The sequence below is a fragment of the Peromyscus californicus genome, unplaced genomic scaffold (assembly GCF_007827085.1).
Source record: "Peromyscus californicus insignis strain IS unplaced genomic scaffold, ASM782708v3 Scaffold_6__1_contigs__length_162567912, whole genome shotgun sequence".
NCBI classification, from domain to species: Eukaryota; Metazoa; Chordata; class Mammalia; order Rodentia; family Cricetidae; genus Peromyscus; species Peromyscus californicus.
Window position 1 is genome coordinate 137130877 of NW_026294584.1, and position 18218 is coordinate 137149094.

Consider the following 18218-nt stretch of genomic DNA (forward strand, 5'->3'; position numbering starts at 1 on the left):
AATTGTTGTTATTAAACAACTATGGTGTTAGAGCCGATTGTGAAGCAGGTTTGCTGAGAAAGAGCTATGTACTGGAGAGTTTTCTCCCCGGGTCCTGCCAAACCCCGGCAGTCCGACAGCCCACTTATAAAATAAACACACAGATGCTTATATTATTTAAAAACTATATGGCGGGGCTGGAGAGATGGCTCAGAGGTTAAGAGCACTTACTTCTCTTCTAGAGGTCCTGAGTTCAATTCCCAGCAACCACATGGTGGCTTACAACCATCTGTAATGAGATCTGGTGCCCTCTTCTGGCCTGCAGGGATACATGCAGGCAGAACATTGTATACACAATAAATAAATCTTTAAAAAAATAAAAACTATATGGCCATGGCAGACTTCTTGCTAACTGTTCTTATATCTTAAATTAACCCATTTCTATAAATCTATACCTTGCTACATGGCTCGTGGCTTACCGGCATCTTCACATGCTGCTTGTCATCGTGGCAGCTGGCAGTGTGTCCTTGACTCAGCCTTCCACTTCCCAGAATTCTGCTCTCTCCTTGTCCCGCCTACTTCCTGCCTGGCCACTGGCCAATCAGTGTTTTATTTATACAGAACGATATCCACAGCAGAGCTACCTATCCAGGGTTCCAGTGTCCGCATCTGATGTCTGAGAGAATCACTTATGGCCAAGGGTTCAGAGAACGTGTGGGGCCTGGATTCCATCCCCAACCCCCACCCACCAGCCCAACAAAACAGTTGCCCACCCTAGAAAAAAAGAAAAATAGGGCTGGGACATAGCTCACTGTAGAGTGCTTGGCCAGCATGTTCAAGGTCCTGGTCTTGACCCTGAAAGAGGCTGGTAGGGGGCAAAGAATGTTCCCAGCAGGCGTGGCCAACCTTTTGAAATGGTTGTAATTTACAGATTTCACACTTGAGAAGTTCCCAGTCCAGTTACAAATAAATAAATCATGAAAAAGAAACAACAATGTTTTATATTTAGGACTTGGTCCATCTGTATTCATACTATTTGTGACTGCATGTGGCCCTTGGTTCACAAGTCAGATGCTTCTGGAAGGGGTTTGGTCAGAGTGTGATTATGAAACTCAAAATCTTATTATCTTCCTATTATTTCTGTCTCTGTTGGCTCTACCACCAAGTCACATCTCCAAGCCCAGAATCTAATCTCTTAATATCAAACTTGCCAAACGATGACTTCTGCAGTCTCATATGTTAATTAGCTATGCTAGGATTTTCACTTTTTATACGTTCACTTTCTCATCTGCCCTGAGAGCTCATTGTTTCCGTGGCTGCTTCAACTTCGGAGTTTGTCAACATGTTTGTACTTTCAGCCTGTATTCTGAGATGCTTGCCTAGAAAGCCTTAAGAGAAGGTAGACCCAGAGGGCAACAGGACACTCAAAAGTCACCACTCTCCTCTCAGCCCAGGTCCTGCTAGTGATTTCTTGGGTTGTGAGTGCCTACGGCTGATTGAGTAAAAATTGACCATTGCCTACCACGTAAATTATTAATTAAACTCAAAAAGCCATCCCTGATTTCTACCCATTAATTGTTGAAATTAGTGTAACCTCTGCTTTGCATAGAACCTAGACATCGTGAATATAAAATAATCGTTTGGAAACAAATTATAGATTCTAGGAAAGAAGATTGAAATTTATCAAAATCTTCAGTTGAGAGTAAAACAGTTTTGAGGAGAAAATAATCAATATATGTTTTTAGCACACATAGTTTTCACTACTGCAGTAGGCATGTAGGAGATGTATGAAGCATTCCCCTTGGAAAGCTTGTATTATGGTAAGGTAAGAGAAAGTTTTTAACATCAATTGTAGCAGCCAAGTCAACATGCACATTTTGGTCGTAAATATAGTAAAACCATGATACATTGTCACTGGGTGGGGAATGGAAGCTAAAAAGAAAGCACCACTGGGCTAGGTGACTCCACTCATGCTCCTACTTCAGCTTCTCAAGCTTCCACTGAGTGAAGGATTACTTTCTCCTTTTCAGAGATGAAGGTCCTGAGTCCGATTAGAACAAAGAACAAAGTCCTTCTAAACCAAGTCTAAGTCTCTTGTTCCTTTGCTGTACTGAGGAGGGCTTTAAAGAGTGTCACTGATGTCCCCCTGGGCACTCCCTACATATGGTCCAGCCATGTATGAGTGGCCATGAGACACCTCACTTCTAGCAGAAGCATCAGGAGTCAATCCACCTGTCACCTGGTGTCTTCTTTCTCCTGACACATCACACTTGCGATGGCTGTTTTGTCCACTTTCCGTCCTCAGATGAAGACAATGCACATAAGAGTCTCCATCCAAACTTCAGTAAACATGTAGAATGAGAAACAAAATGTTCTTACTATAAGCACTAAGTGTTAAGGCTTGGATTTTTTTTTTAAGATTTATTTATGTATTATGTATACAATGTTCTGTCTGCATATATCCTTGTTCAGTGGAAGAGGGCACCAAATCTCATTACAGATGGTTGTGAGCCACCATGTGGTTGCTGGGGATTGAACTCAGGACCTCTGGAAGAGCAGCCAGTGCTCAACCTCTGAGCCATCTCTCCAGCCCAAGGCTTGGATTTTAAATGTCCCTCAGTGTGTTGAATAAAAGCTCAGTCTTCAGCCTGGGCATTATTGGGAAGTTGTGGGACCTTCAGGAATGGGGCCTTACTAGAAGGAGGTTAGGCCATTGAGTGCATGTCCTTGAAGGAGCTATTGGGATCTGAGATTTTCTTCTCTGTTTTCCAGGTTACAACAAAGTGAACATCTTTACAACAGGTTGCCTGCCGTAATATTCCTCCTTGCCACAGACCCAAAAATACCGACCCAAAAACACCAAAGCTAACCAACCATGAATCCAAATGAACCTTTCCTCTCTTAAAGCTGATTTTTCTCAGCTGTTTTGTCATGCCAACATAAATCTAGCATACTGAGATTTGAGATTATTTATTCTGATTTTTTAAAAAGATTTGTTTATTTATTATGTATACAGAAGAGGGCGCCAGATCTCATTTACAGATGGTTGTGAGCCACCATGTGGTTGCTGGGAATTAAACTCCGGACCTCTGGAAGAGCAGCCAGTGCTCTTAACCTCTGAGCCATCTCTCCTGCCCTATTTACTCTGATTTTTGCTCGTTTGTTGTATTAGTTTTTTGAGACAGGATCTCCCTATGGAATCTAGGTAGGCCTTCAATGTCGTATAGCTCAGGGTGGCCTTGAACTAGCAATCCTCTCATCTCAGCTTCGTGAGTTCTGAGATTACCTGCCTGACCACTAAACCCTATTTAAAGCAACCAAACTTGACTTCTTGGGACTAGAAATAAGATACTTGTGCTGGCTTAATTTGTTTGTTTTATTTTGTTTGTTTGTTAACTTGATACAAGCTAGAATCATCTGAGAGAAAAGAACCTTAATTGAAAAAAAAATGCCTCTATAAGATCGAGCTTGGGCAAGCCCACGGAGAATTTTCTTGATCAATGATTGAAGTGGGAGGGCCCAGACCATTGCAGATGCTGCTACCCATAGGCAGTGTTAGGGTCTCAGCCTCAGTGTTAGGGTCTCAGGCTGAGACCCTAACACACAGGTAGTCCCGGGCCGGGGGGGGGGGGGGGGGGGGGGGGGGGGGGGAGGGAGGAGGCGGAGCATAAGAAAATAAACTGAGCAAGCCAAGGTGAGCAGGCCCAGAAGCATCGCTCCTCCATGGCTTCTGCTTCAGTGCCTGCCTTGAGTTCCTGCCCTGACTTTTTTTCAGTGATGGGCTGTGTGATATGGAACTGTAAGCTGAAACAAACCTTTTCTTCCCTAAGTCAATTTTTTTTTTATTTAAATCACAGCAATAGAAACTCTAACAAAGACAATGCTGCTCTCATCTAGGCCAGTGAATCATTCTTTAAAATGGTTCAGTGTAGACCTTCTATCAAAGTCTGTAGGCCTCCAGTACCTGAAATAAAAGTGAAAATTAAGTGTTAACTGAGGACCAGTTGGTAATCAATGAGGAAATTTACTGGAGGCTGAAAATCTGGGGAAGAATTTTATTATGTTTGTCTCACAACTTACAAGGCAGCTATTGTGTTTTATGATGTTACAGCTCTGGAGAAGGGTAAGAAATTGGACTCGGGTGACTGGAGTTGACAAGGACCGCAAGAAAGAAATGACCTTAGCAAGGATCAGCTCAGTTTGTTTTGTTTTGGAAATGACCTTAGCAAGGACTAGCTCACTTTGTTTTGTTTGGGTCTGGTTTAGTTTGGATTTGATTTTTTTTTTCCAGATAAGATCTCCTGGCCTCAAATTCATGATTCCCCTGCCTCCATCTCCCTAGTGCTAGAATTACAATTTGTTTACCACCACACCTGTCTATCAAGTGAGTGTTAGTCAGAACAAGAAGGGATTAAGACCACACATTTGGAGACTTGTAGGCAAGTTTGCAGAGAAGGACTTGAGGGATAAAGTCTAATTAGACCGTGGCTTTGTGGTAAGATCAAATCAAAGTGCGAGCATCATGCTGCTTGTTGTAACCCAGAGTGGATTAATATGTTGCTCAACAGATCCTTTCATGTAGACACTTAGATAAAATGGCTTAAGGTATAGCTCTTCTACACAGCTTAATAAGCCTGACATGCCCAGAATTAAATTGAGAAAGAGCTAAATGTTGAAAGAAAGAAATATGGATGCAACTATTGACGCACAGACCTGAGAAGAGTAAAATAGACTAGAGTCTGACTACATTTTGAAACTACAGGCCTAGATTAAGAAATCTAAGGCTGAAATAATGACTGTTGCACTCTTAACTTCTATAGTACAAAAACCTGTTCGGTAGCCCAATGCCCAACAATAAATCAGTATGACACCCTAAAATATGCCATAACCTCTGGCATAAAGGTTATTTTGAGCTGAAGGTGGTTGAGGAAAAGCAAACAGAGGACAACTTCTCCTCCCTCCCCCACTCCAAGAAAATGGAGCTTCAGTTCCCATGAAGGCTTTCCCTTTTCTATAGCAGGAAGGAAAAAATAACCCTTACCACCAGAGATGAACATGGTGGAAGAGTCAACACGACAAGACTCCCAAATAACCAAAACTATAGAGAAGGTGCTACAAGAAAGATCTACACATACGAAATCAGTGAAACACTGTGCATCCTCCAAATTAACTGATCAAAAACCGTAATAGTGCCAAGTCTTAGCACGAAGTGGAGTGTGACTCACTTTCTTTGATGGTGTTAGTGTAAAATGTTTCAAAAATATTTTTTGAGAGTTTGGCATTATCTAGCAAAATCAGATTCAAGAATCTGGTTTGGGGGGCAGGAGAGATGGCTCAGTGGTTAAGAGCACTGGCTGCTCGACCTGGGTTCAGTTCCCAGGGCCCATATGGCAGCTCACACCTGTCTGAACTTCCTGTTTCAGAGCTTCTGACACTCTCATAGAGACATACATTCAGGCAAAACATCACTGATCATCAAACAAAAATAAATTAAAGAAAGAAAGAAAGCAGGAAGGAAAGAAAGAAAGAAGGAAAGAATCTGGTCCAGCCAATGAAATAAGGCCATATGAACGGTAGAAATGAGGTATAATGACATGCAACAATATGAATGAGTATTAAAGTGAATCACAAGAAGTGAAACCCAATACAAAAGAACATGGTGCTGGAATCTGGTTCAATGGTTATCACACTCATACACGCTCAGGGCCTTGATTCAATAAAGAACACACAAAATCAAAGAATCCATATCATCTGGAAGACTTGCTTATATACACCAAGTTCAAAACTGTACCAGTCTTTCATAATTGTTAACACATATGTAGATACTATAACTATAAATGAACAAAGGATGAGATTCCAGGCAGTGTCAAGATAGTGCTTACCTCTGGGAACTGGGGAGGGGGTTTTATGGATGAGAGACACACAGGGGTCTGGGTCACCTGCCATCTCTGTAGAAATAAGGAGTGGCTTTGCAAATATTCTCTTTACATTACCAAATCAGTGCTCAGGCACTCTTCCTTTGATCAAAGTAAACTCTGGGTACCAACGTTAAAACCATTGTGAGTAATGTCACAAATGTCATTTGTAGCAAGGGCTAGTCTGTGGGCATTTTCAAGATCACAATAGGAACCAGGCATAGTGGCACCTGCATTAGATCACAACACTCAGGAGTCAGAGGCAAGTGGATCTCTATGAGTTCAAGGCCAACCTGGTCTACGAGTTCCAGGACAGCAGGGCTGCCACATAGAGAAACTCTATCTTGAAAAACAAAACAAAGCAAAAACCACATTAGGAAAGGAAAGAGAGAACCGAATACTTGGTCAGCTGTTTGTATAGCATCTTTGCATTTTAAGGTGAAGTTTTTGGTTTGTAATACATTCCTTTAAGGGAAATAATATTAACATAAAAACTCAGAGAATACATATGAAAATGACCTTGGGATGGGTAGGGAAGCAAAGTGAGACAGGATCACCCTGTAGTCCAAGCTAGCCTCAAACTCATGACTTTTTTTTTTTTTTTTTTTGTCTCAGCCTTCCAAGGAATGAACTAGGAATGAACTCAGGGTCTCATCCGTGCAAGCACAAGCTTTAACACTGAGCTGTATCCCAGCTCTTAATGAAAATGCTTTTACTAGTAAAATTTTCCATCATTTTCTCCTCCTTGTCCTGATATTTACATTTCCTTTCCTCCCATTGGGAATGGGAGATGTTTTATGCAGTTAAGTGAAATCAGTTTGTTCTTGTGCACCATTTGTATTGGGTCCATATCTGAAGAGAGAACTGAGCATCTCAGGATCTTGTTGAATAGTGGGTTTTGTAGCATCAGTTGTCTTTCCTGGGGTTGGCTCTTTGGGGTAAGGCCCAGGGTCATTAGGAGTTAGACTCTACATGGTTACACGCGACATCAGAAGTGACTGAATTAAGGCTCCAAGAGGTCAGGTCAGACTGTTAAAGTGTGAGGATTTTGACGTTTATTTTTTGGCTCTTTTGGCTCTGCTCCCTACTTCACCTTCTCTGACACATCATCAAGGACAAATCACCAAGAAGGAGCAAACATCATCTTCTGGAGTTTCGTAAGAGCTGAGAAGGGACCTGAGGGTGGGTAGCGGCATTGCTGATTTGTCATACTGTTATAGGACAACAAAGCATAAAAGATTCCAGTGGCATTTTAGGGGATGGAGAGAATTGTTACTATAAGAGGTTCGAGGCCAGACTGTGACATCACTTGGAGGTCAAGAGGTCTGTCTTCGTTACTGTTCTATTGCTGTGAGAAGGCATCAGGACCAAGGCAATTTATAAGAGAAAGCATTTAACTGGAGGCTTGCTTATGGTTTCAGAGGGTTAGTCCATGGTCATCATGCCAGAAAGCATGGTGGTAGGCACTGGAGCATTAGCTGAGAACTCACATCTGACCTGAAAGTTTCAGGCAGAGATAGAGATAGAGAGAGGAATGAGAGATGAGAGAGGGGGGTGGGGAGACTGGCCTGCCTGGTGTAGGCTTTTGAAATTTCTAAGCCCACCCCTAGTAACATTCTTTTTTTTTTTTTTTGGTTTTTGGTTTTTTGAGACAGGGTTTCTCTGTGTAGCTTTGTGCCTTTCCTGGAACTTGCTTTGTAGACCAGGCTGGCCTCGAACTCACAGAGATCCGCCTGCCTCTGCCTCCCGAGTGCTGGGATTAAAGGCGTGTGCCACCACTGCCTGCCCCTAGTAACACTCTTCTTCCAACAAAACCACACATTCTAATCCTAAACACTGGGAACCAAACATTCAAATATATAAGCCTGCTACAAAGAGCCCACCAGAGATGTCCATTCAGTTTACAGCCAACTGAAAGTCTTTACTCCTATCAGTAGGACTACATTCAAGTATTTCCCACCCAAGTGTAGTGCCTAGTGTTTAGAGTGAGGAATTTTAAAAGGCAAAACCCACATCCTGGTCTTTCACTGATTAATGCAGGGGGAGGTTTTGTGGAAGCAAGCAGTTTAACAGAAGCTAAGTTATCTGGAGCAGCTTGACCTCAGCTTTGTAGAACAGATTTGGGTCATTTTCCACAGGATTCTCCATCAAGAAGATCAAATTCTAGTTAAACCTAAAGTGACCTTAGCACGAGTATAAGATGAAGGGAGCTCTGCTGTCTTGCCCTGTCACAAGCCTAAGGGAGGCATTCTCATTCTCTCCTTCAAACCACCGCAAGGTCCTTAATGGTTGGAGACAGGTGCCAGTGTCAATGGTGATAGTTGATACAGCTGGAGCTCAGGGGCCTACAGTCTGGAAGATGTCAGTTATATGAAAGGGTATATAAGGCAGGGCTAAAAAGGAGACTTAAGCCAATAGACGACCAAGAGAGAGTTAGTAACCAGAAAAGCAAGCTCCTGTATGCCCTTCCTGAGGAGCCATCCCTCAGAGACACTTTGTCTTAAGTCAGGTGTCTCTTCTGATGGCCTTTTAGCATCTCATGCTATCCCCAGCTGACAGGCGCAGATGCAGCCTTCTCCCTGGGTCAATCAGGTCAAAACAGAGTCAAACACCCCTGTGTCTAAAGGAGCTTCCTTCCTGGGCCTTGGTCAGCATGTCAAGATCGTGGCGGTTTGGGAGTCCTGCTGAGGCTAGAGAAGAAATCCTCAAGGGCCTCAGGCGCCACTGAGGTGTGGTCTAATTTCATAGCTAATTTGGCCTATAAGTTACGATAAGCATAAGAAGCTGCCTGTGACACTATTCTCAGGGGAAGACATGAACAAGTGTCCCACTACCCCAGATAGGGAACCAACAACCTACCAAAGTATGGACACCACCAAAGTCCATCTTGGTGAATCCGTGAGCTTTCCTGGGGTTACTTATAGGAATATGGGTGAGGGGTTACTTATAATAGCAGAAATGACGCATAAATAGCTGCATCACCAAAGCCCACCCCAGAATCTGGAGCACTCAATAGACAAGACAGCTCAATTTGTCTGGTGCTGTTTTTCCACAGTACTTACAGCTTATTTTCACTCAGGGAAGAGGTCTAGTGGATTTGGTCAGTTTCAGGAACTTCCTAAAACTGCTTCCTGAGTATAACCAGCTTCGCTATAGTATGGTTTCCCTTCCCTTTAGAACACCCCCGTGTCTAAAGGAGCTTCCTTCTGAGGTGGAAGATTTTATCTGAGAGGAAATTATTACACAACAGATGCCAATCTGAGCTGGTTTATTCCAGTTCCTAAGCCTGTCAAAATGCTAGCCCCATTAGGAGGGATATAACAGCCCCCTTAGGCCAAGAGATCCTGAAAGGGGTAAGGGAGGGGCTGGTTGTTAAGGGCAACTTGGAGATCAAGAGCAATGAGGCCAATGGTCCATTAGACCGTAGAAAATGTCCCTAGCTGGAGAGCCCAGGTGAGGGCAATTAATTCTGCTTTTGGAGTTGGCACATTGGAATTTCCCAGAAGGGATCCAGACTCTGTGACCTCTATGAGGCTCGTGATTACACACCTTAAACTACCACCATCTGTGGACCAGGTTGCTGCAGGTCGGGGAAGTGGAGAGACTCTTCCAGCTCTGATCTAGTACTGCAGGTGAGGTCAATGTTTCTATGCAGGAATATCATAGACGGGCCCTGGTTAGGCTCCGGCGGCAAAGTAGTGGGATTTAAAGTTTGACAACCTTAGGAGATGGCCAGGATAGTTGCTCGCCACACAAGCCTGGTGACTTTAAGGTTGACCCATGGAGACCACGTGAAGGTAGGAGAGGAATCAACTTCACAGAGCTGTCCTCTGGCCACTACACTGCTGTGGCAAGGTTTTACAGCTCTGGAGTTTGTAAGCACGTGGTACTTGTTCATTCTGCTGAGCCCCAGAATAAGGCCCCGAGTGGAGAATTTTTTTTTTTTTTTTTTGGATTATTTTTTGTTTTTTTCTGAGTTGAGAGTTTTAAGAACTTGATAAGGTACATAAACCATCAATCTTGCCCCAAAGTTAATTTAGAGATCTCCTCAACCAAGAGAGCCATAGCTACCAAGTACCTTGAGGCAAGGGGACCAGCCCTGTGCTACCAGGTCTAGGGACTTGAGAAGACAAGCCCTTGGTATGGGGCGTACCCCAGAGTTTGGATTGAGTTCAAAACCCCAGTACTGTTCCTCTTTACTCATGTAAAAAGATTTAGTAAGACCGGAAAGAGCAAAGCTAGGGTGGAGGCAAGTTCCTGCTCTAGGATGTCCAGAGCCAGGGTCGTCGCAAAAATCCAATCCGACGCTTCCTTCTCTGGTCCCTTTAAGGTCCCATAGAGGGGTTAGCATCAGGCCAAACTTCAAAATCCAGACTCTGCAAAACCCTGTCACGCCCAAGAAGGTCTTTAGTTGTTTTGTAAGTAGGGTCCCCATAGTTAAAATGAAATCCTTGAGTGACTGGAAAGGCCCATTATGCCTGTGGTTGGTATAAATCCTAAGAATCAGCCCCCCCACCCCCCGCCCCACCTCCTTTTATTTTTCCTAAGGGAGATTTGAGCCTCTGAAAGAGAAAACCTATCCACATGTAGCTAGCTTTTGAAGTCCAGGCAGTGTTTGCTCTGGATGGGATTTCTCTGAACTACAGATTAAAAAATCATCTATGAACTAAGGGAGGTTCCTTCCACAGAGAAATTCAAGAGAGGATGGTCTTTAGATGAGCCTGTCTGAAACGAAGGATGCAGTCCCAAAGGTTCAAGGGTGGAGATGGTCCACCTAAGCTGCTTACATAATCTGGGTGGAGGGGTCTTGTCATTTGAAGGCAAATAGAAATGGAGAGCTAGAATGGACAGTAATCCAAAAGAAAGCATCCTGAAAATCTAGCATCATGAATGAAAAGGTATTGTTGGAGGGTGTGTGCCCTCTCTGGGGACTATGGGGTGGATCAAGGTCTACAGTCTCATTTATAGCCCTCAGGTCCTGGAACATTCTACCAGACCCACCTAACATTTTTATCATATTCAAGGAAAGGAAAAGATGCAGCCAAGTGTGGTGAGCTTCTCAAAGGGAGTCACACTTACGTGTCTTATGTAGCCAAATGTCAGGTTTTTGGTGGCTCTCAGGTTACATGGTTGTTTGGGCTAGAATACTCAAATGAGAGTTATATGGAAAGTTATGTGGGTACAGTAGTCCAGTAACCGGGAATTCCTCAGTGAGAAGCAATGAGCTTTTCCTCACTTGAGGCTTTGAAGGATATTGGGGCCTTGGAGGGAAGTTGTTGAGATTCTTAAGGGCAGTTATGACAGGAGCAGCTGTTATTATCCAGAAAGGGAGGTATCCCAGATTTCAGGGGAACCTTGTTATGTAATATAGAGGTCTAGAGTAGAGACTATGAGGAGGGAGTTCGAGGTCTCGGACATCTCTGGGTCATTATAGGACAGTGAGGAAGGACAGAAGAGCAGGGAAAACTACATGGGCATGGGAAAGGAAAAGAGCCTCGTTCAAGAGTCTGGTAAGTGTCTCATCAACTGACCCTTTCTCTTCGAGAGAGTCACACCCTTGCTTTCAGGTGTCTTTCTAAGTGCCTTCTTTCTCATAACCCTGGGCTTAAAATCTATATCTACATCTTTTAAAAAACAAACACGAACAAACAAACAAAAGCCAGAATTATAGAGTAATTAACTTTTGCTGTGAAGGTTGCATATCTATATATCTATAGATATATTTCAATAAGAATGTTAAAATAGTAACAAACCATGCTTAAGTCCTAAGCATATGGGACCTTACTCCTTTCCCACATATAAAGCTTCAGTTTTCTAGGACTCTCCCAAGCACCCCTTTTCAGCAGATATCCCTTAACCCTTTAAGCTACCCTTACGGCCCACGGTTTTACCTTATCGGATTGCAACCCAAAGCCCATGAAGAACCACCTGATCTCGTTTAGCAAAAAGTGGGGAAGGGGAGAGGTCCTTAAAAACTCTTTGGGACTTACTTTGAAAGCTACCAAAAGTCCTATAGATTGCCACTGCTAACATGTGCCTGGTTCTCTTTGAAAAGTTCACACCATGCTTGATTAGTCTCGTCCTTTCCCTGAGCGCTTCCTCTATGAATAATCTTAAATCTGTGTTAAACTCTCATTCTAATAAAATCTAACTCTGTTCATATTGGCTCGTTCTAAAAGTCTCGTCGCTGGTAAAATCAAGAGTCATTTCCTCATCTGAGTGGATATCTCGGACAAGTCTCAGCCTGCTGCTGCAGGTGGCCACAGGCAGCTACGTCTCTGGCCCCTCCTGCTGACATTAGGAGTGCCAAAAGAGCCTACTAACTCCCAAAAAGCCTTGAGTGTGTCTGGGTTTAGACATGATGGCCCCAGTCAGGAAGAGAGTGGGGAAGCTAAGAAGGGACAGAAAGGAATGGGTGAAAAGATGTTTAGCACACAGATTAAGAGGGGTGTATAAGTGGGTATTAAATGGGCTGGTTGAGTTTGCATTGATGTCAGTGAAGAGAACCAGAAACCCGAAGATCAAACCAGAATCAGTGGTCTAAGCAGGAAAAACGAGAAACAAGACCTCAGTCATCATTCCTTGTTGGCCTACTCATGGTTCAGGAATGATGAAAAGGCATTTGTCCTTTTTCAGGTGTTTTTTTGTTTGCTTGGTTTGGTAGGTTTTTGTTTTGGGTTTTTGTTTGGTTGGGGTTTTCGGGGTTGGGGGGTTGTTGTTTGGTTTGTTTGTTTGTTTGTTTGTTTGTTTTTTAACGGCAAGGTTTCTCCATGTAGCCCTGGCTGTCCTGGAATTCGCTCTTTAGACCAGGATGACTGGCCTCCTGAGTGCTGGGATTAAAGGTGTGGGACACCACCACCTGGTTCCTTTTTCTGATTTGATCTGGGCTTCAGGTGCTTAGATGGAGGTTGACCTTCCTCATGAGAAAAAGAGGGAGATTCATACTGCCAGTGGACCCCCCATTCTGCAGGTTGGACGTGGCCTTCAGGGACATATATAGGCTAGCCACTTAGGAGGTTCCCGGAGACTGAGTTAGTTCCATCAGACTGAGTGGGGTGGCCAGTAGATGGAGCCCTAGCATATCCTGATATGGGCAGAGGTATTCAACAGCCACACAATGAGCTTGCCACTTCCCTCTTCCCTCTTCCAGTTGGCCCTTTCCTGCTCTGGAGGTCATCTGGTTACCCCAGACTTGGAATTTTAATTATTGATTCTGTGTCTTTAGATGTTATAGATCTGGCTATATTATTCAGTTTGTCTCGTTTTGACTTTGGTGGGCCATTTGCATCTGGAGTTCACTTGTTTCTCTTAGATTTTCCAAATCAGTAGAAAATAAAATTTAAAGCGTTTGCTCATGAGTTTATGAATTTCCCCAGTATTTATTATAATGTCTCCTTTTCATCTTAAAAATTATTAATTTGGGTCCACCACCACCCCCTTCTTTTGGTTGATTAGGCTAAGGGTTTGTCGATTTTTTTTTTTTTTTGGTTTTTTCGAGACAGGGTTTCTCTGTGTAGCTTTGTGCCTTTTCTGGGACTCACTTGGTAGCCCAGGCTGGCCTTGAACTCACAGAGATCCGCCTGGCTCTGCCTCCCGAGTGCTGGGATTAAAGGCGTGCGCCACCACCGCCCGGCTGGGTTTGTCGATTTTTGTTTATCTTTTCAAAGAACCGAGTCTTTGTTTCATTGATACTTTGTGCTGTTTTTATTATTACTATTATTTGTGTTGCATTGATAACTGCTCTGATCTTCATTAGCTCTCTGCTTCTACCACTTTTGGGGGTTGGCTTATTCTCATTTCCTCCGGTGCTCTAAGGTTCTTTATCAGGCTGTTTATCTGAATATGTCCTACTTTCTAATGTAGGCACTTAGTGCTATCAACTTCCGGGTAGGACTGCCATCATCATATTCCATAGATTGAGGTATGGTTTGTATTCATTTTTAACTACAGGGATTTAAATTTTTTCTTTTTTGATTCTTTTAATGACTCATTCATCAATAGGGTGGGGTTTTGTTTTGTTTTTTTGTTTTGTTTGAGACAGGGTCTTTCTATATAGCCCTGGCGATCCCGAAACTCACTATATAGACCAGGCTGGCCTATAACTCACAGAGATCCACTCGCCTCTGCCTCTTGAGTGTGGGAATTACAGGTGTGCGCCACCATGCCCGGCTAATGGTGTGTAGTTTAATCTCCATGAGTTTCTGTGTTTTCTGTAGCTTCTCTTGCTAATTTCCAGCCTTATTCCATTGTGATCGGATAGAATTAAGAATATTGTTTAAATTTTTCCTTTTTGCAAGACAGGGTTTCTTTGTGTAGCCCTGGCTGTCTTGGAACTCCCTCTGTTGACCAGGCTGGTCTCAAATGCAGAGTTCTGTTTGTCTTTGCATCCCAAGCGCTGGGATTAAAGGTGTGTGCCACCATACCCCGCTTTTTCTTTGGTATATTGACAGAACCATAGATATCAGTTAAGTACATCTGACTTGTGATGTCATTTAATTCCAGTATTTCTTTATTCCTTTTTTTGTACATTTGATCTGTTTAATGATGACAGTGTAATACTGAAGTTACCCACTATTACTTTGTTGGCATTAATATGTGATTTGAAACCTAATAGTGATTGCCTTGTGAAGTTAGGTGAGTCTATATTCAGATCATATGTATTTCGAATTATAATTTATTCTTGAATCAGTATAAAATAACTCTTTCATTCCTTATGACAAGATTTGGGTTGAATCCTATTTTGCCCGTTATTTTAACAACAGTAGCACCTGTGTGTTTCCCGCTTCCATTTGATTATACCACTTTCCCACCCTCTCACCTTTAAAACAGTGTTTATCTTTGACGTGTTTCTTGAAGAAGCAAAAAGAGAGATTCTGTTTTCTAAACCAGTCTCCTAGTCTGTGTCGTTTGGTGGTGAATTGAGAACATTTATATTCAGAGTTATCATGGAAAGCTGTGCATTCTTCCTGTCATTTTGTTCATTTTGTAGTGTTTGGGACTTTCTGAATCCTCTTTTGTTTAATGAGCCTCTTCGGATCATTTGGGTTGTTCCTGCTGTGGGATAATGCTTTTGTACATTGGTTTAATAAAACACTGATTGAGCTTGACTGAACCATTTTTGGTTTAGTATTTCCTGTATTTTGTCTTCATACACTGATATTCTTTCTTCCACATGACCTGTTCTATTTGCGAAGCTTTCCAGTTTTATTGACCTATTGTGTTTTTCATTTCTGTCACGATTTTGGTTTAGATTTTCTTCAGTTGCCTTCTTTAAACCTTCTCCAAACATGGTTTGGTCCTAGAACCCTGACGAGAGGTGTTGAAGAAAAAAATGAAAGGGTCAGGTAGACTGTGCTCACTGCATTGGAGTGGCACTACTACCACCCCGACCAGAACCTCAGTGTGTTTATTGTGTATCGCACAGGGGGAGGAGTTAACTGATCTCCACAGGTCCCTATAGGCCAGTGTTCTCAGGCCACACAGATCTGGGAAGAGGAAGTTGCAGTTGCTAGTTTTTGTACACATTACTCACTTGTTTGCACTTGACTCCTGAGCAAAGTTTTGCATCCCTCTGAGCCTGGCCTGGGAAAGGCTCTGCCTCTCCCATGGTGCTGAGGTATTAGGGTCCTTGATACAACCATGTCCATGTCAGTGATACAAATTCACTCAGGACTTTACTCAACTAAGGGCTTCCTCCTCTTCCTATAGCTAGTATTTCTGTCTCATTTTTTAGTTTTATTTTCATATCATAGATTAACTTTGGTATTTTCATTCAGCTATCTGTGTTCTCTTGGAAAATAGTCATGTCTTTTTTTAGTTGTTTGATCATATTTATTTGATCTTTTGAATTCTGCATCTGGAACTTTGTCCAGGTTGTTTTCTTTGAGGATCCAGTTGGTAATTTTGGAAGGAGAAATGCTGTCTTGGTTTTTCATATTACTTTTGTTTCTGCCCATCTAGGGTCAGTTAGTTTGTGAAGGTGGAGTTCGTTGTTGTTTTGGTTTTTGGTTTTTCCTTCCATTCCTGTTGCTTTTCTTCTTTAAGTGGACATGTTTGCAGTGTTCAGGATAGATGGGGGTCGTATTAATATTCTCATTTGTTAAACTGATGTTCCAGGTACTATCTCCAGTCCGTCCCTGTGGGTTGAGCTCTGTCTGTAGCAGCAGTCAGTATCCAGCAGGACATTAACAGACTCTAATAACAGACGGTCGGTGACTACTGTTAGAAATAATCTTGGTGTCACACGAAGGGACACCCAAAGTGAAAGTACCTCAGCGAGACAAAACTTTACTCTTGGTCAAGAGGGAGCACTACCCACAAAATGAGAAGAGTGAGCACTCTGAGGCAGGGAGTGCTCTTGGTTTTCATTCTAATGCAGGTGGTGGCTGCTTTTTCTCTCTTGGCTGGGGTCTGACCTCACAGTCTTTCATGACTGGCTAGCTTAAAAAGAATCAGTTCAAAGGAAAGGAGGGAAAACAGGAAGGGGTTGGTCACAAGTTCTGAGAATGCAGCAGGGTCTTGGTGTAAACAAAAGCTTTACCGGGGTGGAGGGTCATTAAAACATTTGCATAAAGGTTTTATGGGAGGGGGTGAATTCCTGACTTGAATCAAAGCTTTCCCATCTTTGACAGAAGAGATAAATATTTAGTGTTTCTTACACTACAAAACAGACACTCGTCAAGCACCAATTGTGTCAGAGGGTGGAGGGACTATTACAGTCCTGTGTACTTTAGTATGTTGATGTGAGTGGGAGGATGAGAAAAGAAGTGAGCAGTCAGGGTGAGACCAGAAATGAGAAAAGAAGTGAGCAGTCAGGGTGAGACCAGAAATGAGAAAAGAAGTGAGCAGTCAGGGTGAGACCAGAAATAAGTATTCGGTGGTTAGAGGGGAAGTAAAGGAGAGGGATGCGCAAAGCGGGGTGGAGGACACTGAGGCAAACGGGGGGGGGGGGGGGGGGGGGGGGGGGGATAGGGGGGCCCGGGGATGGGGGGGGGAATAGGGTGGGTATGCAGGGTTTTGGCTAATGGTAGACTACAAAGTAGAGGTAAAGATATGCACCCAGATTTTGTATACTAGGCCGGCTTCTGGGCTTTGGGAGATGTAACGGTAGGAGGAATGGGGCATGGGGAAAGAGAGAGGAAGAAAAGAAAGAGAAGAGAGTAAAAGGCATAAACAGTTGGAAACATCTCCCACAATGACCTACTGACATAGGATGGTCTCAGCCTTTCTAATGCTGTGACCCTTTAATTCAGTTCCTCATGTTGTGGTGATTCACCCAACCACAACCTTTTTTTTTTAAGATTTATTTATTAATTATGTATACAGTGTTCTGCCTGTACCTATGCCTGCATACCAGAAGAGGACACCAGATCTCTTGGTTGTGAGCCGTCATGTGATTGCTGGGAATTGAACTCAAGACCTCTGGAAGAGCAGCCAGTGCTCTTAACCTCTGAGCCATCTCTCCAACCCCCAAACCAACCATAACTTAAAACATAACTTTAGCCATCACTGGCAACCCTTTCTATGAACCCTCTGCTAGTATAACTTTTGTAGATTTCCTAATAGAAGTTTGTTAGCCAGTTTGGTTGTAGTTGATGAAATAAGAACAGTCTAATGGTAGAGAAAAGTTTTGAGTCTGATGATAGAGGTTTTTTGGAGACTGGAGGAGTAGTTGGTGGAGTGATAAAATATGCTAGCCCCCTTTGTTTCCCAGACTATAATCAGTCACACATTCTGATGTGGCTTCTAGTCTCTGTCCTGGAACTCACTATGTAGTCCAGGCTGGCCTGAAACTCTTGAGTCATCCTCTACTCTGTCTCCTAGTATACCGTTGGCTCTTACATATACAATTTTACTTACTCTTAGCACTGCTATTGGAGGTAAATATTACTTCTCCTGGCTTACAAAGGAAAAATTGGGCTATAGGTAGGGTAGACTCTTAGCTAGGACATTATATTCACATATGGCATATTATGATTTGAATATGAAATGTCCCCACAGGTTCGTATATTTTGAATATTTGGTCTCCAGTCAGTGGTGCCGTGTGTGAAGATCATGAAATCCTTAGAAGATGGAACCTCACTGGAGAATGTGGTACTTGGGGGGTGGGGATAGCATGGGGGCCCTGGGAAGGGGGCTGTGGTTTTATAGCTACACCCCATTTTCTGTTCATTTCTATGCCTTCTGAGTGTAACCACTGAGCCAATACCTAACCTTTTTTTTTTTTTTTTAAGTTTTCAATATAGGTTTCTCTGTGTAGCTCTGGCTGTCGTAGAACTTGCTCTGTAGACCAGGCTGGCCTGGAACTCAGAGATCTGCCTGCCT